The 26,501-nt window shown below is 49.9% G+C and overlaps 1 protein-coding gene across 5 annotated transcripts in view; it reads right to left on the reverse strand.

The window, feature by feature from the left end:
- Positions 1-23,548, reverse strand: part of Gnb1 (G protein subunit beta 1) — a 74,167-nt gene extending 50,619 nt beyond the window's left edge. For 4 of the 5 annotated variants that reach the window (XM_070037113.1, XM_070037114.1, XM_070037116.1 and 1 more), the window contains exon 1: positions 23,378-23,548. The gene's annotated coding sequence lies outside the window, so the exon portion shown is untranslated. The remainder of the gene's footprint in view (positions 1-23,377) is intronic. The other variant, XM_070037112.1, reaches the window with a different exon arrangement.
- Positions 23,549-26,501: the final 2,953 nt, after the last annotated feature.

Below are 26,501 nucleotides of genomic sequence, written 5' to 3' on the forward strand. Positions count from 1 at the left end.
AAAAAACATTATCTGAAGAGCCTACTTGAACAATAAAACAGGAAAGAACTAAAGGCATGGCTCAAATAATTTAGTCCTTGCTTAGCAAGTTGATGCACCAAGTTCAACCTTCAGTACCACCACAAATTAAAATAAAATTAAACCCAACATTGGTTTAGAAGGAACAGGCAATAAGCTCATGTAGTGAACCTTCTGACAGAGGTACCCTAGAAATAGGAAGGTCAGGGTACCTGGACAGTATGCTCTACTTTTAGTCAGGTCATGTTTCATACTAGGTAAGTAGTTAAATAAACTCAATTCAATTATTTGTCTCAAAATTGTGCTTACCAAAAACAAATATGAAAGGAAAAAGAACTAGATACGTACTACTTCACTGGATATTTACTCCCTCTATTGGGGAATGGGTAATTCTAGAAATGAAAACCTAATCCAAACTCCAGTACCCACCTTCAATGGTCATCCGGTCTAGACTTTCATAGGGAAGTAGGCAGAAGCCCAGCGGGGCTGAAAGCAATAGCCCTTGAGAAGGGAAACGGAAGCAGGAGGCAGAATTCAGCCAGGCTACTTACAGGAAATTTCTCACAGGACATGTCTTTATTTCTTGGTGGTCTTTTTTTTTTTGCGGCCGGGGGGGGGGGGGGGTTGGGGGGGGGATGTGGATGGGTTACTGAGGACCTTGTACTTGGCAAGACCAATGTTCTAACACTGAGCCATGCCTCCATATTCTCCTTTTCTTTTCTTTTTTTGTTGGTCGTGGGGTTGAACTCTGAGCCTGGGTGCTGTCCCTCAGCTCTTCAGCTCAAGGCTAGCGCTCTACCACTTGAGCCACAGCGCCACTTCCGGCTTTTTTCTTTTTGCTTATGTGGTGCTGAGGAATCGAACCCAGGGCCTCATGCATGCAAGGCAAACACTCTACCTCTGAGCCACCTTCCCAGCCCCTGTAACATTTTTTGAATGGATTGGCTTTGAACCATAATCTTCCAGGTGGCTACAATTATAGGTGTGAGCCATCAGCACATATACCACAGTCTTCTACCTACAACAAGCCTACAGTCTTCTACCACAACAACCATCAAGTAACATCCTTTTTTATTTTTTAGGTTGGTTGTGGGGCTTGAACTCTGGGCTTGGGCACTGTCCCTACACTCTTCAGCTCAAGGCAAGCTCTCTACTGCTTGAGCCACAGCGCCACTTCCGGTTTCCAAGTAATTTTTATTGGGGTTAAGAGTCTAACGGACTTTCCTGCTCGGGCTGGCTTTGAACCGCAATCCTCAGATCTCAGCCTCCTGAGTCGCTAGGATTACAGGCGTGAGCCATCAGCGCCTGGCTTCCGTTTTTGTCTCTAGAAAACTCCCTTGCAGGGCAGGTAATGTGGTTTAGTGGTAGAATGCTTGCCTAGTATGCTTGAGGCTCTGGGTTCAATTCCTCAGTACCACTACACAGAAAAAGCCGAAAGTGGCGCTGTGGGTCAAGTGGTAGAGCGCTAGCGTTGAGCAACAGAAGCTCAGGGACTGAGTTCAAGCCTCAGGACTGGAAAAAAAAAAAAAAAAAAAAAGTCCCTTGCACCAGACCAGCTCACTGTAGCACCAAAGAGGATGCAGACTCCCGAAGATGCTACCCCACTACTGCATGGAAAAAGAGAAGGGAGGGAAGTACGGATGTCTGCAACACTGTAATGAAGTCCTCTCTCCAAGTTATATAAGCCCACAGCCCTTGGCTGCCCATCATCCAACTAGCGAAATGAGTCATGAAAGTACCACACAAGGATCCAAAGGATATAAGTCAGAAAACATGCAATTCATCAAAACATGAATGACAAATAGTAGCCTCCAAAAAGAAATTGTAAAATCTTTTTTTTCTTAACAGAATCCATGAATATTCCCATCATCTTTTCTATAGGTTTACTGTGTCAAAAACAGAAGAAACCAAGCCAGACACCAGTGGTTTACACCTGTAATCCTAGCTACAGGGGAGGCTAAGATCTGAGGATCACGGTTCAAAGCCAAAACCAGCTGAGGCAGAAAAGTCTGTAAGGCTCTTATCTCCAATTAATCAAAAAGCTGAAAGTGGAGTTGTGGCTGAAGTGGCAGAGTGCTAGCCACAAGCAAAAAAAACCTTAAGGGCAATGTCATTGCCCTGAGTTCAACAGGAGTGTTATGGTAAGGAGGAAAGAAGAAGAAAGAAAAAAGAAGAAAGAAGAGGAGGAAGAGGAGGAGGAGGAGGAGGAAGGGAGAGAGGAGGAAGAAGAAGGGAGGAGGAGGAGGAGGAGGAGGAGGAGGAGGAGGAGGAGGAGGAGGAGGAGGAGGAGAAGAAGGAGAAGGAGGAGAAGGAGAAGAAGGAGAAGAAGGAGAAGAAGGAGAAGAAGGAGAAGAAGGAGAAGAAGGAGAAGAAGGAGAAGAAGAAGAAGAAGAAGAAGAAGAAGAAGAAGAAGAAGAAGAAGAAGAAGAAGAAGAAGAAGAAGAAGAAGAAGGAGAAGGAGAAGAAGGAGAAGAAGGAGAAGAAGAAGAAAGAAGAAGAAGAAGAAGAAGAAGAAGAAGAAGAAGAAGAAGAAGAAGAAGAAGAAGAAGAAGAAACAACCAGACATGGTAGTGTATACCTGCAATCCCAGTACCCAAGAAGCAGAGGCAGAAGGTTTTAAAAAGAAATTTTTTGTCAGTTGTAGGGCTAGAACTTATCCCTCAGCTCTTCAGCTCAAGGCGAGTGCTCTACCACTTGAGCCACAGTGCCACTTCCAGTTTTCTGGTGGTTAATTGGAGATGAGAGTCTCATGGACTTTCCTGCCCGGGCGGGCTTTGAACCACAGACCTCAGCCTGAGTAGCTAGGATTAAGGCGTGAGCCACAGGTGGCTTAGCTGGAGGATTTAAATTTAAAGCCAGCTTGACCTGGCTTTTTTTGAGATCCTATCTCAAGAAAAGGTGAGAGGCCCACCACTGGTAATTCAGGCCTGTAATCCTAGCTACTCAGGAGGCTGAGCTCTGAGGATCATAACTTGAAGCTACTATCTCCAGGCAACCACCAGAAACCCTGGAAGTGGAGCTATGCCTCAAGCAGAGTGCTAACTTTGAGCAAAAAATAAATAAAAATAAAAAAATAAACCTAAAACACCCAAGGGGGGGGGGAGAATAGTGGGAGAAAAACAACGGAGGGGGTAACACTGTCCCACAAAAAATGTACTCATTATCTTACTTATGTAGCAGCTTTACAACAAAATAAAGCGATGAAGCCAGGAGCCTGTGGCTCACACCTGTCATCCTAGCTGATCAGGAGGCTGAAATCTGAGAATTGAGGTTCAAAGCCAGCCCGGGCAGGAAAAGTCTGTGAGACTCGGATCTCCAATAAACCACTAGAAAACCGGAAGTGGCACTGTGGCTTAAGAGGTAGAGCACTTGCCTTGAGCTGAAGAGCACAGGGACAGCGCTCAAACCCAGAGTTCAAGCTCTACAAGCAAAAAATAAAAAATAATAATAAAATTAAATTAAAGCGATGACAACAACAAAGGGGCAATATCTAGGCCCTAAGCTCAAGCCCCAGTATTGGTACAATAACAAAAACAAAAGGAGGGGAGTCACAACCAGAATTAGGGGCATCTAATGAAGGTAGTCCCTTGGTACTTTGACAAATTATTTCAGTCCACCTCTCAAGAAAAACTATAGGGCCGGGCGCTGGTGGCTCACGCCTGTAATCCCAGCTACTCAGGAGGCTGAGATCTGAGGATCTCGGTTCAAAGCCAGCCCGGGCAGGAGAGACTATGAGACTCCTATCTCCAATAAACCACCAGAAAACCGGAAGTGGTGCTGTAGCTCAAGTGGTAGAGCGCTCGCCTTGAGCTGAAGAGCTGAGGGACAGCGCCCAGGCCCAGAGTTCAAACCCCACGACCGACAAAAAAAAAAAAAGAAAAAGAAAAACTATAGGCTGTCTGGCATCTAAAAGTCTTTTAATTCTTCTTCTTATTATTATTTTTTTTTATTTTTGTGAGTTGTGGGGCCTGAACTCTGGGCTGGGACACTGTCCCTCAGCTCTTCAGCTCAAGGCGAGCGCTCTACCACTTGAGCGCCACTTCCGGCTTTTTTTCTTTTTGCTTATGTGCTGAGGAATCGAACCCAAGGCCTCATGCATGCAAGGCAAGCGCTCTAACATTGAGCCACCTTTCCAAGCCCTCTTATTTTCTTCTTACAAGATAAATGTTGCTGTCTCCAAAGAAGTACACTGCTGCAAGGCTCCTTTGTATCAACATCCATGAACTTTCTTCACACTCTGATCACTTCTATGGTGACAGGACAGCAGACACCTTCTCTGTTTGAGCCCAACACTTACGTCCAATTAACCACAAAAAAAGTAGAGCTTTGGCTCAAGGGGTAGAATATTAGTGTTGGGTACAAAAGCTCAGGGACAGCACGGAGGCCCTGCATTCAAACCCCAGGGGGGAAGAACAACAACAAAAAAACACTTTCCAAATGTTGAAGAAAACAGAAAGGAGGAAAGGAGCAGCTGAGTGGAGAAGGTTCACAGCCCCAACAGCAGGTGGCAGTACACCTTCCCTACGACTGACATGCTGACCTTAAAAAAAAAAAAAAAGCAATCGCTGCATGAATATCAATAGGGTCAGGAAGAAAATCAAGTGGAGTACAATCCCATTCTGAAGTTTTATGGTCCGTTAGTTAATAATTATAGCTATCAAGGTAAGAACGGCTGGGAGCTGGATCAAGTGGTAGAGCGCCAACCTTGATGGAAAAAGATTAAGGACAGCACCTAGGCTCAAAGTTCAAGCCTCACAACTAAGAAAAAATACGTTTCCTACAACTTATTTTTCAAATGGCTAATGAGGGGCTGGGAAGGTGGCTCAGTGGTAGAGCGCTTGCCTTGCATGCATGAGGCCCTGGGTTCGATTCCCCAGCACTACATGGGGCTTGAAGTCTGGGCCTGGGTGCTGTCCCTCAGCTCTTCAGCTCAAGGCTAGCACTCTATCACTTGAGCCACTAGACCACTTCTGGTTTTCTGAGTGGTTTATTGGAGATAAGAATCTCATGGAGTTTACTGCCGGAGATGGCTTTGAGCCTCAATCCTCAGAACTCAGCCTCCTGTGTAGATAGGATTATAGCTATGAGCACCAGCACCCAGCTTGTTTCAGGTTTGTGTGTGTGTATGTGGGGGTGGGGGGACACATGTATATGTACCAGTCCTGGGGCTTGAACTCAGGGCCTGGGCTCTATCCCTGAATTTCTTTTGCTCAAGGCTAACACTCTACCACTTGAGCCACAGCACCACTTCTGGCTTTTTCTGTGAATGTGGTACTGAGGACTATAACCCAGGGCTTCATGCTTGCTTGCTAGGCAAGCATTCTACCACCAAGCCACCTTCCCAGCCCTTTGAAGTATTTTCTGAGCTATAACTGTCCCGACAGGTTCTGTGATTCTGGGAACATGTTTAGGAATCTACATTGTATTTTGCATATCTTTTCAACCTTTTTCCCCCACTCTTCCCCTGTCATACTGGGGTTAGAGTTAGAACTCCTGGGCCTCCTGCTTGATATGCAGGCACCGTACTGCTTGTGTAACACCCTCAGCCCTGGCCTTGCACTTTAGAAGCTCAAGCTACTAAAGAGTACAAGCAGGTACTGGTGGCTCATGCTTGTAATACTAGCTACTCAGGAGGCAGAGGTCTTAGGATCACAGTTTGAAGCCAGCTGGACACTAAAGACCACAAGACTCTTGTCTCAAAAAAGCTAACTGTGGAGCTGTGGCTCAAGTGGTAGAACACTAGCCTTGAGAACAAAAGCTCAAGGACAGTGCCCAGGCCTGAGTTCAAGCCCCAGGGTGCACAGGGCAACATACCACACGGATGTGTTGGGGGGCTTCTCCGGTGAGTGTCTTCACTGCTGATAGGGTCTGCCACACCAGGCTGCTTTGGGGTCTGCCCTGTATCTCCTGGCTTTTCCAGTCCTTCCTTCTCCACTCCTAGGCCTCAAGGCTGGATTTCAAATCCTGCTTTCACTTGGAAGTGCCTTCAACAAGCAGATGTCAAGGTTCTGCGAGACTGTGATGAATGTGCAGCATATTACTATTTACATACACATCTAACAGAAGAGAGAGCTGGATAGTTGGAGATGATTGAATGTTGGTTTATGTGAGCGCCCCCTCCTGTGTTATCCCCTAGTGCATCCTTTCCTCTTCCTTTTGTGTTATGTGTTCTTTCTTTTTTTCTTCTCTACTCCTGTCTTCAGCCTTGTTGGCTGTTACATAATTAAGGCCCACATTGGAGTCAACAAAAGACTCCCAAATGTATAACACCTTTAATTTCTCAGAATATTCCCCATGCTCTTTGGCCACGTGTCATGAAGCCAAACTACCCGATTTCTATTGCCTAAGGAGTTCATTAGCCATTTTTTTTTTGGGTCCGGTCGTGGGGCCTGAACTCTGGGCCTGGGCGCTGTCCCTCAGCTCTTCAGCTCAAGGCTAGCGTTCTACCACCTGAGCCACAGCACCACATCTGGCCTTTTTTGCTTATGTGGTGCTGAGGAATCGAACCCAAGGCCTCATGCATGCAAGGCAAGCACTCTACCACTGAGCCACCTTCCTAACCTTGAGTATGTAATTTTTACAAATATATAGCTGGATGTGGCTATCCTGAGGCTGAAGGAAGGAAGGATCAAACCCTATCCTCTTCTGTAAAGCATATATATTCTGAAATTTCTCCTCCCTCCTGCTCCCTTACTTCATTGTGGGCTTCTCTACATGCCAACAGAATGTCACCTTCAATTGTGAAGAGCCACACAGAAGAGAATCCTATGCATGTACTAACTAGACCTGACAGTATGATGAGCATTTAGGTCCCCCCACACCCCAGCATTTGGGACACAAACACTCCCCATATGCCAAGCAATGTCAGAGGGCCCACCAGGAAAAAACAATATGCTTTGTCTGCTGGGCGTCAGTGGCTCACGCCTGTCATCCTAGCTACTCAGGAAGCTGAGATCTGAGGATCACAGTTCAAAGCTAGCCCAGGCAGTTAAGTCTATGAGACTCCGATCTCCAATAAACCACCAGAAAACCAGAAATGGCACTGTGGATCAAGTAGTAGATAGAGCGCTTGCCTTGAGCTGAAGAGCTCAGGCCCAGAGTTCAAGACCCACTACCAAAAATAAATAAATTAAATAAATAAATATACTTCATCTCTGGAGGATTTATATGGGACTGTTTTAGCAAAGATTTTTAATATTCTTTACATGTAATGTAATAAATATTATTTTTCTATTAGAAAAAATTCCTAACAATAGACTTGTTGGGACAATTTGAAAAATTTTTTTTCTTTGTAATTGAACTCACTCAGGGCCTTCTGCCTACTAGGCAAACGGTCTCCCACTTAAATCATGCCCCTGTATTATATACATATACATGTGTGTATATTCTAACATTTTCCCCAATTTGCCTATGGAGTATACCGCAAAGAGGCAAAAAGAAGCATGCTTTACAAATATATTTTGAATGTGATAATATCTTTGGGGCTTTGGTCATACTAAGAAACCCTAGCTGGGCACCGGTGGCTCATGCCTATAATCCTAGTTACAAGAAGTTGAAATCGAAGCTGGGCGCTGGTGGCTCACGCCTGTAATCCTAGCTACTCAGGAGGCTGAGATCTGAGGATCGCGGTTCAAAGCCAGCCCGGGCAGGAGAGACCGTGAGACTCCTATCTCCAATAAACCACCAGAAAACCGGAAGTGGCGCTGTAGCTCAAGTGGTAGAGCGCTCGCCTTGAGCTGAAGAGCTGAGGGACAGTGCCCAGGCCCAGAGTTCAAGCCCCACGACCGACAAAAAAAAAAAAAAAAGAAGTTGAAATCTGTGGATTGTGGTTCAAAGCCAGCTCTGGCAGGAAAATCTGAGACTTTTACCTCCACTAAAACTTCCAAAAAAGCTGGAAAAGTGGAGCTGAAGCTCAACAGAGTGCTGGCTTTGAACACAAAAGCTCAGGGACAGCACCCAGGCCCAGAATTCAAGGCCCAAGACTAGCAAAAAGAAAAAGAAAAAAAAAAAATCTCCAGGCACCAGTAGCTTATACCTTCAAGCCAGGCGGAGACCTAGAGGCTCACAGTTAGATGCCAGCCATAGCAAAAAAGACCACAGGAATCCATCTCTAATTAACCAACAAAATATCAGACTGGCAGCATAGCTCAAGAAAGCCAAGTGAGGCCGTGAGGCCCTGAGTTCAAACTCTGTACTGGGGGGGCACACACACACACACCACACACGCGCGCGCGCGCGCAGATGGGTACCAGTGACTCATACCTGCAATCACTGTTACTCAAGAGGCTGAGATCTGAATAACTCAATTCAAAGCCAACCCAGAGAGATATCAGATTCCATCTCCAATTAGCCAGCAAACTGTCAAACTGGAATCATGGCTCAAGTGGCAGAGTGCCAGCCATGAACAAGAAAGCCAAGTGAGGCAGGCGCCAGTGGTTCACACGTACAATCCCAGCTACTCAGCTGAGATATGAGGATTATGATATGGAGCCATCCAGGGTAGGCAAATCGAGAGTTTTATCTCCAATTAATCAGCAAAAAGCTGAAAGTAGAAGCAGGGGACTCAAGTGGCAGAATGTCAGCCTGAAGCAAAAAGGCTGGGCAAGAGCATTGGGCCCTCAATTCAAGCCCCAGTAAAACTAGCTGGACCTGGTGGCACACTCCTGCAATCCCAGCTATTCAAGAAACAGAGATAGGAGGGCCAGGCAGGCCCACTTCAGTAAGGCAGATTTGTCTTAAAAAAAAAAAAAAAAAAAGCATGGGGGGGGGCTGGGGAGGTGGCTCAGTGGTATAGTGCTGGCCTCACATGCATAAGGTCCTGGGTTCGATTCCTCAGCACCACAGAAGCACAAAAGGCCAGAAGTGGGCACTGTGGCTCAAGTGGTAGAGCACTTGCCTTGATCTGAAGAGCTGAGGGACAGCTCCCAGGCCCAGAGTTCAGGCCCACGACCGACCAAAAAAACCAAAACAGAATAAGCTACTTATAAGACAGTACATTCAGAATACCTGAGGCTGGCCAGTTCATTGTTCTACATCTCATCTGGCTGTTCCATACCTAAACTATCTGCTTCCAGAACAAATCCAAAACCAGAATGTTTAGCTCAGGCCAAAGAACGTAATGATAGGCACCCTCTTAGACCCTGGGTCACAGCGTCGGGGGGTGCGGCAGCTCAGGTGAGAACAGACCTGCTGGGGCTCAGCACTGTCCCCGCTTTCTCCCCTACTGAATCCCAGCAGCCTTAGTCACAGAAATAGCAGCTAGGAAAAGAACTACTGGTCTAATCACAGTTATTCACCACTTTGTAAGTTCCTCCCTTTCTGCCTTTTCTTCCAATGACCCAATTAACCTCAAGCTGTCATTTACAGGAAAGTCATTATGTATAAAACTTTAGCCCTACTTATATTCAGTTTCCCAAAGAATATCTGTATTATTATGTTTATAATTCTGCTTTACTCCTCTACATTCAGAAACAAATTTTTTGTTTGTTTTTTGTCGGTCGTGGGGCTTGAACTCTGGGCCTGGGCGCTGTCCCTCAGCCCTTCAGCTCAAGGCGAGTGCTCTACCATTTGAGCTACAGCGCCACTTCCGGTTTTCTGGTGTTTTATTGGAGATAGGAGTCTCATGGTCTCTCCTGCCCGGGCTTGGCTTTGAACCGAGATCCTCAGATCTCAGCCTCCTGAGTAGCTAAGATTACAGGCGTCAGCCACCAGCGCCGGGCTATGAAGATTATAGTTTTTATTTTTGATTTACTTATTTTTTTTTGTTAGTTGTAGGGGCTAACCTCTCGGCCTGGGCGCTGTCCCTCAGCTCTTCAGCTCAAGGCTAGCGCTCTACTACTTGAGCCACAGCGCCACTAGGCTTTTTTCTGCTTATGTGGTGCTGAAGAAATCAAACCCAAGGCCTCATGCATGCAAGGCAAGCGCTCTACCCAAGCCACCTCCCCAGCCCAAGATTATAGTTTTAAGCCAGTCCACGCAGGAAAGTGTGAGACCCCTATCTCCATTTAATCACCAAAAAGCTGGAAATGGAACTGTAGCTCAAGTGGGTAGAGGAGCTGGCTTGAGCAAAAAAGCTCAGAGTCCTGAGTTCAAAGCCCCATGACCACAAAACAACAACGACAACAAGAATAAATGCTTTATAGTTAAAGGAAAAAAATCACAAATAAATACTATTATCATCTTCTTTAATATTTGTCAAGGTCCTGCTATGCTATCCAAATTGGTCTCAAAATTCCTGGGGGCTCAAGAGATCCGTCCTTCTGCTTCAGCCTCCTGAGTAGCTGAACCTAACAGGCACGTGCTACCCAGCTACAATGTCAAATTTTTTTTGTTTTGTTTTTTGTTTTTTTTTTTTTGCCGGTCGTCGGGCCTTAACTCTGGGCCTGGGCCCTGTCCCTCAGCTCTTCAGCTCAAGGATAGTGCTCTACCACTTGAGCCGCAGCGCCACTTCCAGCTTTTTCTGCTTATGTGGTGCTGAGGAATCGAACCCAGGGCCTCATGCATGCAAGGCAAGCACTCTACCACTGAGCCACTTTCCCAGCCCCTACAATGTCAAATTTTTAAAGAAAATGTGTGGTTCAGTTCCCATACTTAAGAAAGAAGAGTATGAGGTCTATAGTAATAGCAAAAGGTATCTCTCGGCATTCCCCATCCTGGTTAGACACACAAATTCTCCCTGATCACCAACTTCAGCTTCCTGGAAACATGCTTCTCTTTCCTTCTAAAGCAGTAGCAAAAGCTTTTGCAACATCCCTATCTGTCCTTAAAAAACACCTTAAGTTCAATTCCTAATTGTTCCTCCCATAAGCCTCTGTTCCTCAGCCTGACTTTGCCTATTAGTCTGAGGCATTTCCCTGAAAACCCCAACTCCTGGAATTGCAGGTAAAGCAAACAGAGGGCGCTTTCCAGGGATGCAGTCAGTCAGGTTCAAGAACAAAGCCCAAGCTGGAAGCTGGTGACTCACACCTGTCACCCTAGCTGCTCAAGAGGCTGAGATCTGAGGATCATGGTTCAAAGCCAGCAAGGACAGGAAAATCCATTAATATTCTTATCTCAGGATGCTGAGATCTGTGGATTGAGGGTCAAAGCCAGCCCAAATAAGAAAGTTCATGGGGGAAGTGGCGCTATAGCTCAAGTGGTAGAGAGCTCGCCTTGAGCTGAAGAGCTGACGGACAGCGCCCAGGCCCAGAGTTCAAGCCCCATGACCGACAAAAAAAAAAAAAAAAAGTTCATGGGATTCTTTTTTTTTTTTTTGCTTATGTGGTGCTGAGAAATCAAACCCAGGGCCTCAGGCACACAAGGCAAGCGCTCTACCACTGAGCCACCTTCCCAGCCCCTTCATGGGATTCTTATCTACAATTAACTGTCAAAAAGCCAGAAGTGGAGCTGTGGCTCAGGTGGTAGAGCACTAGCCTCAAGCACAAAAGCTCAGGGACAGTGACCAGATCCTTAGTTAAAGCCTGAGGACAGCACCAGAAAAAAGGCAGAGAACCAGAAGCCTGTGATGTGGTAGAAGCTAAGAGAAGAGCGTCTGAAAGCTGCAGTAGTCTGCAGAGGGCAAAGCAGAGACAGAATATGATAAATAGTAAAGATCACTATTTTGCTGGGCACTGGTGGCTCACATCTGTAACCCTAGCTATTCAGGAGGCTGAGATCTGAGGATCACCATTCAAAGCCAGTTTGGGCAAGTCTGTGGGACTTTTGGTCGATCATGGGCAAGAAAGTCTGTAAGACTTTTTGTCGGTCGTAGGGCTTGAACTCTGGGCTGGGTGCTGTCCCTCAGCTCTTCAGCTTAAGGCAAGAGCCACTTCCAGTTTTCTAGTGGTTTATTGGAGATAAGCTTAAGCGTCTCACGGACTTTCTTGCCAGGGCTGGCTTTGAACTGTGAACCTCAGAACTCAGCCTCCTGAGTAGCTAGGATGACAGGCATGAGCCACTGGTGCCTGGCTGTGAGACTCTTATCTACAATAAACTCGTCAGAAAAAGCCCGAAGTAGCATTGTGGCTCAAGTGGTAGAGTGCTAGCCTTGAGCACAAAGAGGATCTCAGGGACAATGCCCTGAGTTCAAGCCCCAGGACTGACAAGCAAACACACATACAAACACAAACACACACACACACACTCAGAGGCTCTGGTAGCTCACATCTGTAATCCTAGCTACTTAGGAGGCTGAGATCTAAAGATTGCGGGTAGAAACCAGCCCTGGCAGAAATGTTCCCGTGAGACGTTCATCTCCAATTTATTTACTCCAAAAAACCAGAAGTGGCTCTTGGCTCAAAGTGGTAGAGGGCTAGCCTTGAACACAAAGAGGCTCAGAGACAGTACTGAGGGTCCTGAGTTCAAGCCCCATGACCAACAAAAGCAAAACAAAACAACAACAAAAACAAAAAACAGCCATTTGAAGGAGCTTTTAATCTAGCATACAATTTGCTCATAGACAAGAAGAAAAGAGCCGGGCGCCAGTGGTTTACACTCAGGAGGCTGAGATCTGAGGATTGCAATTCAAAGCCAGCCCAGGAAGGAAAGTCCATGAAACTCTTATCTCCAATAACCACCAGAAAACTGAAAGTGGCGCTGTAGCTCAAGTGGTAGAGCACTAGCTATACTTGAGCTGAAGAGCTGAGTGACAGCGCCCAGGCCCAGAGTTCAGGCCCCACGACCAGACCCCCCCCAAAAAAAAAAAAAGAAGAAGAAAAGAAATGCAATGGAGGGGCTGGGAAGGTGGCTCAGTGGTAGAGTGCTTGCCTTGCATGCATGAGGCCCTGGGTTCGATTCCTCAGCACCCCATAAGCATAAAGAAAAAAGCCAGGAGTGGCGCTGTAGCTCAAGTGGTAGAGCGCTAGCCTTGAGCTGAAGAGCTGAGGGACAGCGCCCAGGCCCAGAGTTCAGGCCCCATGACCAGACTGAAAAAAAAAAAAAAAAAAAGAAAAAGAAAAAGAAATGCAATGGACACTGCACGCTTCTCTAAAAAGGCCAATTCTTTTCTGGAACTTTGGCTCTGTAAACCACCTAGAACCCCATATGACAGCTACTGCTTCTATTAAGCTCTCATCAGTTTTGTCAACTGCAACTAAGGCTTCTATTTACAAGCTTTGCTTGGAAGTGAAGGTAAAAACATAGCAAACAGATAAGAACACATGGAGATGCGGGTGAAGGATGAAGCACTAGGTAACTGTAGTTAAGTTAAACAGTAACCCCCAAAAAACTGAAGACCAACTCAACTGCAACATAACCTTATTTTGTCAGGAGTCACTCTCCAGATTACTTAAGTTAGAATGAGGTCACTGTGAATTAGGGTGGATCTCAACCCAATGACCAGTGTCCTAAGGAGAGAGGAGACAAGCCATGGGAAAAGAGGTACAGACAACAGGAGTGATACAGCTATGGGCCATTCAACAAGGGTGATTGGCAAACACTAGAATAAAAACAGAGTAAGGAAGGGAGGAGAGGGTGTGGGTCTTGAGAATGGATGTACATGCACACACACAAAAACAGGTAGAATCGGAGCCTCAGAAGGGTCATGGCTGGGCTGGGAAGGTGCTCAGTGGTACAGCGCTCGAGGCCCTGGGTTCAATTCCTCAGCACCACATAAGCATGCTCGAGGCCCTGGGTTCAATTCCTCAGCACCACATAAGCAAAAAGAAAAAAGCCAGGCCGGGCGCTGGTGGCTCACGCCTGTAATCCTAGCTACTCAGGAGGCTGAGATCTGAGGATCGCGGTTCAAAGCCAGCCCGGGCAGGAGAGACCGTGAGACTCCTATCTCCAATAAACCACCAGAAAACCGGAAGTGGCGCTGTAGCTCAAGTGGTAGAGCGCTCGCCTTGAGCTGAAGAGCTGAGGGACAGTGCCCAGGCCCAGAGTTCAAAGACCCACGGCCCACCAAAAAAAAAAAAGAAAAAAGCCGGAAGTGGCGCTGTGATTCAAGTGGTAGAGTGCTAGCCTTGAGCTGAAGAGCTGAGGAACAGCGCCCAGGCCCAGAGTTCAGGCCCCACTACTGGACGCCCCCCCCAAAAAAAGAAGGGTTATGGCTATGCACACACCTTGATTTTAGACTTCTACCCTCTAGAACTGAGAGAGCATCCCCAAATGTAATCACTTGTTACAGTAGTTGCAGGAAACAAAGACTATAGCACTGAAGAGTCCTGCAGGATTGAGGAAGCATCTCCGTGAGGTGTGAGGCACAACCAGTGTGTCCCTGGAGGCTGCCATCGAAGGTCTCCACAGCATGAGACTACACATCTGGGAGTACTGGGGCTTTGCATCAGGACTGCACACTGGCCAGGTGTGCACTCTTGGCTGAGCCATGTCCTTTTTATACTCATTTACATATACAGGGTTTCACTCTTTGCCTGAACCACAACCCTATTTTATACTTCCTACAGCAGCTGGGGTGACAAGATAACTGGCACAAACAAGTGAAAAGATTGAAGCTTAGAACTAGGTTCCACAAACACCTGGCCAAATTATATGTAGAATGGGACTATCAGCACACCCTACCTCATAGGCCATGCAAGGATTTCACAGTAACATCACACCACAGCACACAGCAGCTCCCTAGTAGCACAGGTATCAGCAGCGCAAACCAAGTTCAGCTACTTCTAGCAAGTGTCAGGCAATACTAGAGGGCCAAATTTGAAATTTATCAACAGAGCAATGTTTTTGTCTGCTTGTTTGTGTCAAGCCTAGGGCTTGAACTCAGGGCCTGGGTGCTGTCCTTGAGCTTCTTTTGCTCGAGGCTAGCACTCTACCACTCCAGTCACAGCATCACTTCTGGCTTTTTCTGTTTATGTGGTACTGAGGAATCAAACCCAGGGCTTCATGTATGCTGGGCAAGTACTCTACCACTCTGCCACATTCCCAGCCCATTTTATTCCATTCTTATTCCATAAATGGACCTTTTATCATCTGTGAATTTGTAGCATCATGTGCAGGCCACTTGGAAAATCTAAGTTGATAAATGTTGCTTCCAAATGTTGCCATGTTTGATCATATGATACTACAAAACATTTCATTAACATCACTATGGGTCTCATAAGGAAAGTCTTTAGGCTAGGTGCTGATGGCGCATGCCTGTAATCCTAGCTACACAGGAGGCTGAGGTATGAGCATCAAAGCCAGCTCAGGCAGGAAAGTCATCTCCAATAAACCATCAGAAAAAAAGGACGTGGAGCTGTGACTCAAAGGCTCAAAGTAATAATGTGCTAGCCTTGAGTTAAAGAGCTCAGGAAGGGCTGGGAAGGTGGCTCAGTGGTAGAGTGCTTGCCTTGTAAGGACAGAGTGAGTTTGACTGGGGCACACTGCATGTATGCATGCACAGAACTGACACTTGAGCCCCACTGTATAAGTAGTAAACATGTGCTCATAAAAAACTGAAAAATCAAAATAAGTGCAGGGGCCGGGAAGATGGCTCAGTGGTAGAGTGCTTGCCTTGAATGCATGAGGCCCTGGGTTCGATTCCTCAGCACCACATAAGCAGAAAAAGCTGGAAGTGGTGCTGTGGTTCAAGTGGTAGGCTAAGGGACAGCGCCCAGGCCCAGAGTTCAGGCCCCACGACAGACCAAAAAAAAAAAAAAAAAAGAAGAAGAAGAGGAGAAGGAGGAGGCCTAGGCCCCGAGTTCAAGCTCCATCACCCACAAAAAAAAGAAAGAAAAGTCTTTAGGACTATAATTCAATGATGGAATACTTGCCTAGCATACATTAGGCCCTAGGTTCCATCCTCAACACTCAAAAAACCAACCAACCAACCTGGTACCCTTGTTCCCACCTATAATCCTAGCTGATCAGGGAGTGTTTTACCACTTGAGCCACAGCACCACTTCTGGTTTTCTGAGTGGTTTATTGGAGATAAAAAAAAGAGAGAGAGAGTTTCATGGACTTTCCTTGGCAGGGCTGGCTCTGAACTGCCATCCTCAGATCTCAGCCTCCTGAGTACCTAGGATTACAGGTGTGAGCCACCAATGCTGGGCTATGAGACTCTTATCTACACTAAACTACCAAAAAATCCATAAGTGGAGCTGTGGCTCAAGTGGCAGAGTGCTGGCCTTGAGCAAAAGAAAACTCAAGGACAGAGTTCAGGCCAACACAAAAAAACCAAAATCAAACAAAAAAAGAAAGTCTTCAAATTATAGGATGCTGTTCAGCTCATGGTAGCATAACCAAGTTTTCAAAAATTTTACCTTTTGTTTGAAAGCTTTTATTATTGGCAACAATGCTGATAGTTATTTTAAGTATCTGGTTCACTTTGTTCATTTTTGAGAAAATATCTGCCAGTATTCACATCTTTGATCACACAATTGGTTGCCAGCATGCTTTATGCCTATTTCCATTTTGCCACAGAATAGTAAAGAGATGGAAGGGATACTCAAGCGCTAAATGATAACAAAATCAATTTTTGTTTCTCATCCAATTGTGTTAAATTAACTGGGTTTTAAAACTCTCATTCCTGGTAGTGAAGAATACTGCAAGCCAAGCGCCAGTGGCTCACGCCTGTCATCCTTGCTACTCAGGAGGCTGAGATCTGAGGATCACAGTTCAAAGCCAGCCGGAGCAGGAAAGCCTGTGAGACTCATCTCCAATTAACCATCAGAAAACCAGAAGTGGTGCTGTGGCTCAAGTGGTAGAGTGCTCACCTTGAGCTAAAGAGCTGAGGGACAGCGCCCAGGTCCAGAGTTCAAGCCCCAGGACTGACACAAAAAGGAGAAAGAGGGCTGGGAAGGTGGCTCAGTGGTAGAGTGTTTGCCTTGTATGCCCGAGGCCCTGGGTTCTATTCCTCAGCACCACATAAGCAGAAAAAGCCAGAAGTGGCGCTGTGGCTCAAGTGGTAGAGCCTAGCCTTGAGCTGAAGAGCTGAGGGACAGCACCCAGGCCCAGAGTTCAGGCCCCACAACCGGACCCAAAAAAAAAAAGGAGAAAGAAAAAAATACTGCAAATGGTGTAACAAGTTATGACCACTAGTTTGGTAGCACAGCTGTGATTTGTGTGAGGAACTAGTTATTTTATACACTATCAATGCCAATTGTCAACAGAGGGAAAAGTCAAAATAACAATGATTACAAATAATTTCGACTTAATGGAGCCCTGAAAGGGTTTCAGGAACCACCAGGAGTCCAGGGATCACACTTTGAGAACCACGGCTCTAAGAAACTGCTACTCTCAAGCCGGGCGCTGGTGGCTCACGCCTGTAATCCTAGCTACTCAGGAGGCTGAGATCTGAGGATCGCAGTTCAAAGCCAGCCCGGGCAGGAAAGACTGTGAGACTCCTATCTCTAATAAACCACCAGAAAACTGGAAGTGGCGCTGTAGCTCAAGTGGTAGAGTGCTCGCCTTGAGCTGAAGAGCTGAGGGACAGCGCCCAGGCCCAGAGTTCAAGCCCCATGACCGACAAAAAAAAAAAAAAAAAAAAAAGAAGAAACTGCTGCTCTCAGGACTCAATGCTGCTGTCCCGCAAAGGTCTGTCTCCTTGCCCAGACCTCTTCCCATAGAAGTCACTGACTCAACAAGTATCAACTGCCTTCAGTCAGAGCAGAGGTGCTCTGTCACAACTATACACTTAACACTGTCTTCTAATCAATGTCACCCTGCCCCCGCCCGCCACCGTTTCTAAGTAAAAGGATCCTTGTTCCACTTTCCTAGTTAATAAATCTATTTCAACAATATTTAATCTTCTCAATCCTCCCCAAATCCCCACACACACACTAGCCCCACTCACCTGCTTCTCTTTATCACCCACCCATCCCCTTACCCATCATCTTTTGTGTTTCTGGATGGAGTGCTCACACACAGTCTTGTTTCATTTTTTTTGTTGTTGTTGTTTTTGGTTGGTTGTGGGGCTTGAACTCTGGGCCTGCACGCTGTCTCTGAGCTCTTCAGCTCAAGGCGAGAGCTCTACCGCTTGAGCCACAGAACCACTTCTGGTTTTTTAGTGGTTTATTGGAGATAGAGTCTCACAGCTTCCTGCCCAGGCTGGCTTTGGACTGTGATCCTCAGATCTCAGCCTCCTTAACTAGCTAGGATGGCAAGCATGAGCCACTGGCACCTGGCTTTGTTTCCTTTGGTTTTGTTAGGAGCTAGTGATGCTCAGCGAACTCCAGTGCCTTTCTCCACAGGCTTGAAACTAGCAAAAGGTCAACATCAGACAGAGTTAAAATGATGGAGATTAATGAGATCAGAGAATGTCCTGTATCCTCACAAACAAAAGGCTGAATGGAAGAAATAAATTATGCAAATGTATCTCAGTGAAGACAGTCTTCCAGGGAGAAGGAGGAAGTCCAAGAACTGTTCTAAGAACTGGAGGCAAAGAATATGTAGTCATTTGGCTACATCCCACTCATGCTCAAGCCAATATCATCATCATCATCTGCTCTCCAGGTCCCCAGGATAGTAACTTGGACTTAAACCTTGCTGACCCTCTCTGCTCCTAATCAAATACCATGCTCCTTTGTTGTTGTTGGTGGTGGTGGTGGTCCTGGGGCTAGAACTCTGGGCCTGGGTACTATCCCTGGACTCTTCAGCTCAAGGCCGGCGTTCTACCACTTGAGCCACAGCGCCACTTCCAGTTTTCTTGTGGTTTATTGGAGATAAGAGTCTCACTGCCCATGTAATTGTAACCCCTCTGTACGGTATTTTCACAATTAAAAAAAAAAGTCTCACGGACTTTCCTTACCAGGCTGGCTTTGAACCGTGATCCTCATCTCAGCCTCCTGAGAAGCTAGGATTACAGGCATGAGCCACTGGTGCCTGCACAATGCTCCTTTTTTTTTTTTTTTTTTTTGGGGGGGGGTCCGGTCATGGGGCCTGAACTCTGGGCCTGGGCACTGTCCCTCAGCTCTTCAGCTCAAGGCTAGCGCTCTACCACTTGAGCCACAGCGCCACTTCTGGCTTTTTTCTTTTTGCTTATGTGGTGCTGAGGAATCGAACCCAGGGCCTCATACTGCAAGGCAAGCGCTCTACCATTGAACCACCTTTCTAGCCCCAGAAAAATTTTAAACTTTATCAACTATAACACTCAGACAAGGAGTTAGCAGTCTCTAAGCCTTGTAGGGAGTGTATTTTCAATCACCACAGGACAGAGTTAGGAAACACAGTTAAGTACATGTGAAGACACAGAGACCTGCAAGTAACTGTCTGCTCCACAATATTTAGTGTTTCTTCAATAACTAAGCCTAAGGAGTTAATATATGCTGTCTCCTCTTTGACAAAACACACTCTTCAACTAATTATTAACCCATAATAACCTTTTATTAACAACAAAATGGATTCAAATGAACAGACAGAATTACCATAGGTAATCATGGCCTTGTAAGTCAGTAAACTTTAAAAATGGGTGTCTCAGAATTCTAATTTATGAAGACAAACCAGGAAATACTTTTTTTGGGGGGTTGGGGGTCATGGCGCTTGAACTCTGAGTCTGGTTACTGTCACTGAGCAATTCAGCTCAAGTCTAGTGTTCTATCACTTGAGTCACAGAACCACCTCCAGTTTTCTGGTGGTTAACTGAAGATAAGAGTCTCACAGACTTTCCTACCCGGGCTGGCTTTGAACCAGGATCCTCAGATCTCAGCCTCCTGAGTAGCTAGGGTTATAGGTGTGAGCCACCGACACCTAGCACTTTTTTTTGGGGGGGGGGGAATCCTGGGGCTTGAACTCTGTCTCTGAGCTTTGCTCAAGGCTAGCACTCTACCACTTGAGCCACAGTGCTACTTCTGACTTTTTCTGTCTATATGCTACTGAGGAATGGAACCCAGGGCTTCATGCATGCTAGGCAAGCACTCTACCACTAAGCCACATTCCCAGCCCAGGAAATACTTTATATTAAAAAAGAAGAAAATATATAAAACAACTGTACTCTGTAAACTAGAAAGCTTCTATTCACCACAGCTCCTAATGGTGACACTGCTAAAACATGGGAGAGTGCACTCCCCACTGGACAACTCCCATGTCTATAGCTTGTCTCTATTTCTGAAATGAGACTTGTGTAATAAAACCCAGCCTAAAGCTGGGGACCAGTGGCTCACGCCTGTAATCCTTGCTACTTGGGAGGCTGAGATCTGAGGATCTCGGTTCAAAGCCAGCCCAGGCAATTAAGTCTGTGAAACTCTTATCTCCAATAAACCACCAGAAAACTGGAAGTGGTGCTGTAGCTCAAGTGGTAGAGTGCTAGCCTTGAGCTGAAGAGCTGAGGGACAGTGCCCAGCCCCAGAGTTCAAGTCCCACGACCAACCAAAACAAACAAAAAAACTCAGCCTAAAAACACATCATTCTGGGGCTTGAACTCAGGGCCTCGACAATGTCCCTGAACTTTTGTGCTCAAGACTAGTGTAGTGCTCTACTACTTTGAGCCCCACTTGTACCTAGTTTTTCGGTGGTTAACTAGAGATAACAGCTTAAGTCAACTCAGCTTAACTCAAACATTTAACTAAACTTCTACTTCAAAATGTCACCAACCACTCACCACTCAGCAACAAATGTAGATCTGTAATCCTCGTATCCAGCAGGATGGGAGGCAGAAGGATTCCAGATTAGCCAAGGTGGCAATGCGCTTTACCTACAAGTGCAACGTCCTGGGTTCGATCTCCAATTATAAAATAAAATAAAGCAGAAGATCTGACAGGGTGCCTGTGGCTCATGTCTGTCATCCTAGCTACTCAGAAGGCTGAGATCTGAGGACCACAGTTCAAAACCAGCCTAGGCAGAAAAGTATGTGAGACTCTTATCTCCAACTAATCACCAGAAAACTGGAAGTAAGTGGTCAGAGAACCTTGAGCACAAAAACTCAGGGACAGCACCCAAGCCCTGAGTTCAAACCCATAATCAGAACAACAACAAAAAAAACAGCAAAACAAAACATACAAACAAAAAAATGGGGGCGGGGGGAGTCCCTGAGAATGTGGCTTAGTGGTGGCGCGCCTGCCTAACATCTGTGAATCTTGGGGTTTGATCCGTTGGCACCACATCTACAGAAAAAGCCGAAAGCGGTGCTGTGACTCAAGTGGCAGAGCGCTAGCCTTGAGCAAAAGAAACTCAGGGACAGTGCTCAGGCCGAGTTCAAGCCCCAGGACTGGCAAAAGAAAAAAGAAAAAAGAATTTAAGCCAGGGTTAAGAGTCTTAAAACTTTTCTCAATCTCTTATGAGACTTACACTAAATAGAGGTTTCAAAATAACAAGGCATGCCAGATGGCCAAGCCCAGATAATAAAATTGAGAATATCTATTACCAATCCACTAATGCTAAAGCCAAAGTCCACATACTGTAAGAATTTAATCCAATTTAGAGACCAAATCTCTTGAGCAGAGAAAAACAATCCAATGAAGAAACTGTAATAAATGCCAATACTGAACTTTCAAAATAACTTATTCGTTAAAGCACTAGCTACAAGGCCAACGGACGGCAGGTAAATCAGGCGCCATCCAGAAGAGGGCTTTCACTCCTTTCTCAAATCTATTTTTAGAACTAAAACTTTTCCAATAAAACCAATGTATAACAGACATTTTTAGGAAGTGGCGCTGTAGCTCAAGTGGTAGAGCGCTAGCCTTGAGCTGAAGAGCTGAGGGACAGCGCCCAGGCCCAGAGTTCAAGCCCCACCACCACCACCACCAACAAAAAGACATTTTTAGCAATAAGTGTTAAAAAACAAAAACTGGACACTGGTGGCTCCCACCTGTAATCCTTGCTGTGCTGGAGGCTGAGATCTGAGGATTGAAGATCAAAGCCAGCCCAGGCACGAAAGTCCCTGAGACTCTTAATCTCCAACTAACCACCAAAAACCAGGAAGTGAGGCTACGGCCCCAAGTGGTAGAACACCAGCCTTGAGCAGAAGCTCAGGGACAGCTCCCGAGTTCCAGCCTCTGGAGGGAGCATGACCCCCCCACCCCTCCCCCCCCCACACACTGTTACTTTTCAAAAATTTTCTTCCTCCCAGTCCTGGGGCTTGAACTCAGGGCCTGGGCGCTGCCTGAGCTTTTTTTTGCCCACGGCTAGCGCTCTACCACGGGGGCCACTTCCGGCCTTTTCAGTGCCTGTGGTCGCGGGCTCCGCGCGCTGGGCTAGGCAGGCAGCCCACTCGGCATCTCTGAGGCTCGCTCTCCTTCCAGCCCCTCACCGCACGGCTCAGAGCGCTGGGGCACACGTGTCTGAAGGACGCCAGCCTCGAAGAGGTTCTGAAGATAAAAGCCACTCTCCGTCCACGCCAGTCCCCCTCCAAACAGCACCCCAAGACCAGAGAGAGGCGTGTCTCTGCGGTGCAGACCGAGGCCGCCTCTTCCTGGCAGCGCCGACCCCGCGTCCACGCGGCACGCTCCCTTTCCTGTGGAGACTCCACCGGGAAGGGCGAGAGCCAGGACGCGGCAGCCAGGAGCCCGGCGGGCCCCGCCGCGGACCCGCACCGTCCCGGGAAGGGCACTGCGGGCCGGCGGGGCCCGGCGCCGCCGTCGGCGGGCGGACGACCGTCTCCGCTCGGCGGGCACGGGCTCCAGGCCGAGCCGCTCGCCGGGGGCCGCGGCGCGTTTCCGACGCCCCGCCGGGTCTGCAGGGCGGGGGCCGCGCCGGTCCTCAGCGAGCCGGCTCCCCCGGCCGGCACCCGCAGCCTCCGGGAAGCCCCGCGGGGCGCGCCGCGGGCTCCCGCCGGGAAGGCGTCCCGACGCCCCGCAGGCCGGAGCCCCGGCTCCCGGCGGCGCCGGGAGGGCGGAGCGAGGGGGCCGGGCCGCGGCGGGCGGCGGGGCGCGGGCGGCGGGACCCCGGCCTTTGTTTTCCTCCCGGCCCGCGGGCGGCGCGGCCCCGGCTGACAAAGGCGCGCAGCGCCATCTTGTCGCGCGGCCGGCCCCGGCCGCCCATTCATTCCCGGCGCGGGGGTCGGCGGGCGGCCGGGCCGGCGGGGCCCCGGGCCCGCGGCAGACCCGCCCCCGGCGGCGAGCGCCGGGGAGGGCGCCGGCTGCCCGCGGGCCGCCGGGTCCGCCCGGGGCCCCGCCCGCGCGGCCCCACGCCCCGCGGGAAGGCGGCCGAGCGCCGCGCGGGCTCCGCGCTGGGCCTTTGTTCGCGAGCCGCGCCCCGCGCCGTGGCGGGGACCCCGCGGCCCCACCTCCCCGCCGTCGCGGAGGACGCGCCCGCCGCCCGCCCTCGGCCCGGGTCGCTGGCCCCGGCCCCCGCCCCGCCGCCCGCACACCGGCCGGCCCGCGAGCCGCAGGCCCCACCCGGGCGGGGCCCGAGGCCCGGCGCGGCCGCGGTGGGGGTGGGGCGGCGCGAGGGCCGCGCGCGGGCGGCCGGGGCGGGGGACCCGCCCGGCGCGGGGCCGCGGAGCGGGGCGCGGAGCCCGGGGCCCGGGGCCTCCGACGGGCCGGGCGGGCCGGGCCTCGGCGGCCGCACTCACCTCGCACTCGCTCGGCCTCACGCGCCCACGCCGCCGCCGGGTCGTCGCGCTCGCGGCCCGCGGGCAGGAGCCGGCGAGGCTGGTCGGGTCCGCGCGGCGGCTGCTCCAGTCCCGGCCCGCTGCCCTCGCCGCCCGCGCCCGCCGCCGCCGCCGCCGCCGCCGTCCGCCCCTCAGACGCCTCCAGCCATCGGGATGGGCGCGGCGGCCCCTGCCCGCAGCCTCGGGAAACCCCACGCCGCGTCACCGCGCACCGCGGGCGCGCGCACGCACGGCGCCTCCTTCACTCCCCCCCTCCCCGCGCGTGCGCGCGAGCGGCCTAAAGCGGCCCCGCGGCGGGGATCCCGAGGTCCGGCGGCCGGGCCGTCCCCCGCCGACTCGCCGCGGGGCTGCGAGGCCCGCCGGGAGCGGCGGCCGAGCCCCCGACACTGGGCCGGCCCGGCAGCCGCGCAGCCCGCGGCCGGTCCCCCAGGCCTGTGTGTCTGTGCTGGGGATTCGCGAGGACCCCGCGCCCGGCCTCCCCTCCCCGTGCCACCTGTCCGGAAGCCCGCCGCCCCTCCGGCCCCTACCCGGGTGCTGGGCACTCGTTGCTTCCAGGGTCCCGCAGCTCGGCTGTGCGCCCGCGTGCAAACACGCACACACGCATGTACTGGCTGGGGTTTGTCCGCCGTGGGGCTTGACCCCTGGGCCTGCGCGCCGTCCCTGCGCTCCTCAGCTCAAGGCCAGCGCTCTACCGCTTGAGCCACTTCCGGCTTTGGGGCAGTTAATTGGCGGAAGGAGTCTCACGGACTTTCCCACCCGGGCTGGCCTTGAACCGCGATCCTCAGATCTCAGCCTCCCGAGCAGCCCGGATGCAGGCCTGAGCCACCGGGCCCGGCTTACGCCCTGGAGTTCCCTCCCTTTTGTGTAACTGCCATTCTACTTTAGCTCCAGTTATCCCCAAAGTAACTTCTCTCCTGGGCCCCACCCCGCCACCTGTGCTCTGACCTCCACGGGGGGGTCAGGGGTCAGTCAGTCACCCCCACCGCTGGGAAACAGCATCCATCCCATCACACATCCTACCCTGTCCTCCAGGAGCCAGATCCCTCCGGCCCTCCCCCACTGCCCTGTGGTTCCTCTGCCCAGGCGTGGTTTCCTCTTAATCTTGTGTAGTTCAGACCTTTGCACGGAGAGCTCACTTAATCTGTGGAAGTTCAGACCTTTGTCACCCCTACAGATGTCTTTCCAGCCTGTTGCCCGGCCCTCCCCAGAGAATGGCTTTGGGTGGCTCGTTTGGCAGTGTCTTGCCAGCAGTGCAGTCCTAGCTGCCTCACCTGTCGCCAGTCTCCCGCTGCGCGGTGAGGGTATCCTGGGGAACAGGCACAGTGTGTGGGTGGCCGGGGCCTGAGTGATTCTTTGTGTCCCCAATGAGGGGACCAAAACCCAGCAACCAGGGCTAGAGCTGGGAGAGGAAGATCAGGACATGTCTGAGCCAGCTGTCCCTTCAGTCCAGAAAGGGACAGGTGCCCAAGAGACATGAGCAGCCAGACATCCCAGCATGGACACCAGGCTTCCACAGGGCTCTTCAGAGGAAGGATGAAATGTAGCACAAAACCAGTGCCAGGATGCTAGAGGGACAGGGTGCTGGGCATTTACAGGATCTATTAGTCAGAGAGAGTCCTCAGAATCTTGCAGACCTGATCCCAGCTTTCCATGCCCCCTGGGTCGAGGAAAGGCACTACTGGCTCACACCTGTTATCTTAGCTATTCAGAAGGCTGAGATCTGAGGATCATTGTTCAAAGCCAGGCTTAGCAGGAAAGTCTGTGAGATTCTTCAATTTGCCACCAAAAATCCAGAAATAGAGGTGTGGTTCGCGTGGCAGTGTCAGTTTTGACAGCTCCTGGGTCCTAAGTTCAAGCCCCAGTACAAACAACAAATAAAATGAAAAATTAAAGTGGTCCTGGGCACCAGTGGTTCACACCTGTAATCCCAGGCTAAGATCACCATTCTAAGCCAGTCTAGGCAGGAAAAAGATGAGACTTACCAGCGAAGCCCCAAAAGCCAGAAGTGGAGCTGTAGCTTAAGTGGGAAAGTGCTGGCCTTGAGCATAAAAACTCAGGGACAGTGCCCAGTCCCTGAGTTCAAGTCCCAGGACACACACACACAAACACACACACACACACACACACACACACACACACACACACACACACACACACACACAGTAGAAATAAACAGAGAAAAGGAAGATGAGAAAGAAAGAAAACTGAGCAGGCGGGAGTGGAGGAGAAGCTGAGGCAGAAGCACAGTAGTCCAAGCTCAGCGTAGGTGGAAAGTCTCCTGCCCCTCGCGCCCTCCTGGGCAGTGCTGGCCTACAGCCACGGTGGAGGGGCACAGACCGTAGCTCGTGAAGACGCAGGCTTGTGAGCTTTGTTTGTTGTCTTTGTGTTTCTAGCTGGGTTCACTGTGTAGTGCTGGCTGGCCTTGGGCTCATGATGTTCCTGCCTTGGCTTGCTGAGTGCTGGGGTTACAGGCTTGCCCCACCAACCCAGGCACAAGGTGCTAAGGTGCCGCCCCTGTGCTCCTTGTGGCCTGGGGTGTTCGGAGTAGGGCAGCACCTTCCTGGGAACTTGCTGGAATCATTTATGTGTTTATGGACTGGGCGTGAGGTACAAAGTTGAGAGGAGCAGAAGGAAGGAAGCAGGGAAGGAGCAGGGGCCTGGGATGCGCCTGACCGCTTCCTTCTCTGATGTGTACAATCCTGGAGCAGTAGGGGTATCGCCCACTGTGGTCACACGTCTGAACCCCACAGTGCCCAGCCTCTGGCCAGAGGCTGTCCTGAACATCACAAGGAGCAACCTTCCCCTTCGTGCCTCAGTTCCCCACGCTGGCCTCATTACCTTCCGTCCAGGCTCTTAGAGGTTTTGGTCCCCACTTGCTTCCCAGCTCACACACACGCACGGTGTGGCAAATATTGAGGGTATCCTTGCGTGGGCAGAAGCCCCGGCCTCTCCTTTGGGGGTGGCACACCCTTCTCAGGAAGGATCTTACAGACCAGCCAGCCAAGCCGGAGGACACACCCGGTCAGCTGGGGCCAGGCTGGCAGCCCGCAGGCAGCGCGGCCAGGCCCAGGGCGGAGCTAGCATG

This window comes from Dipodomys merriami, unplaced genomic scaffold (genome assembly GCF_024711535.1).
Source record: "Dipodomys merriami isolate MVZ:Mamm:240054 unplaced genomic scaffold, mDipMer1.0.p SCAF_28, whole genome shotgun sequence".
NCBI classification, from domain to species: Eukaryota; Metazoa; Chordata; class Mammalia; order Rodentia; family Heteromyidae; genus Dipodomys; species Dipodomys merriami.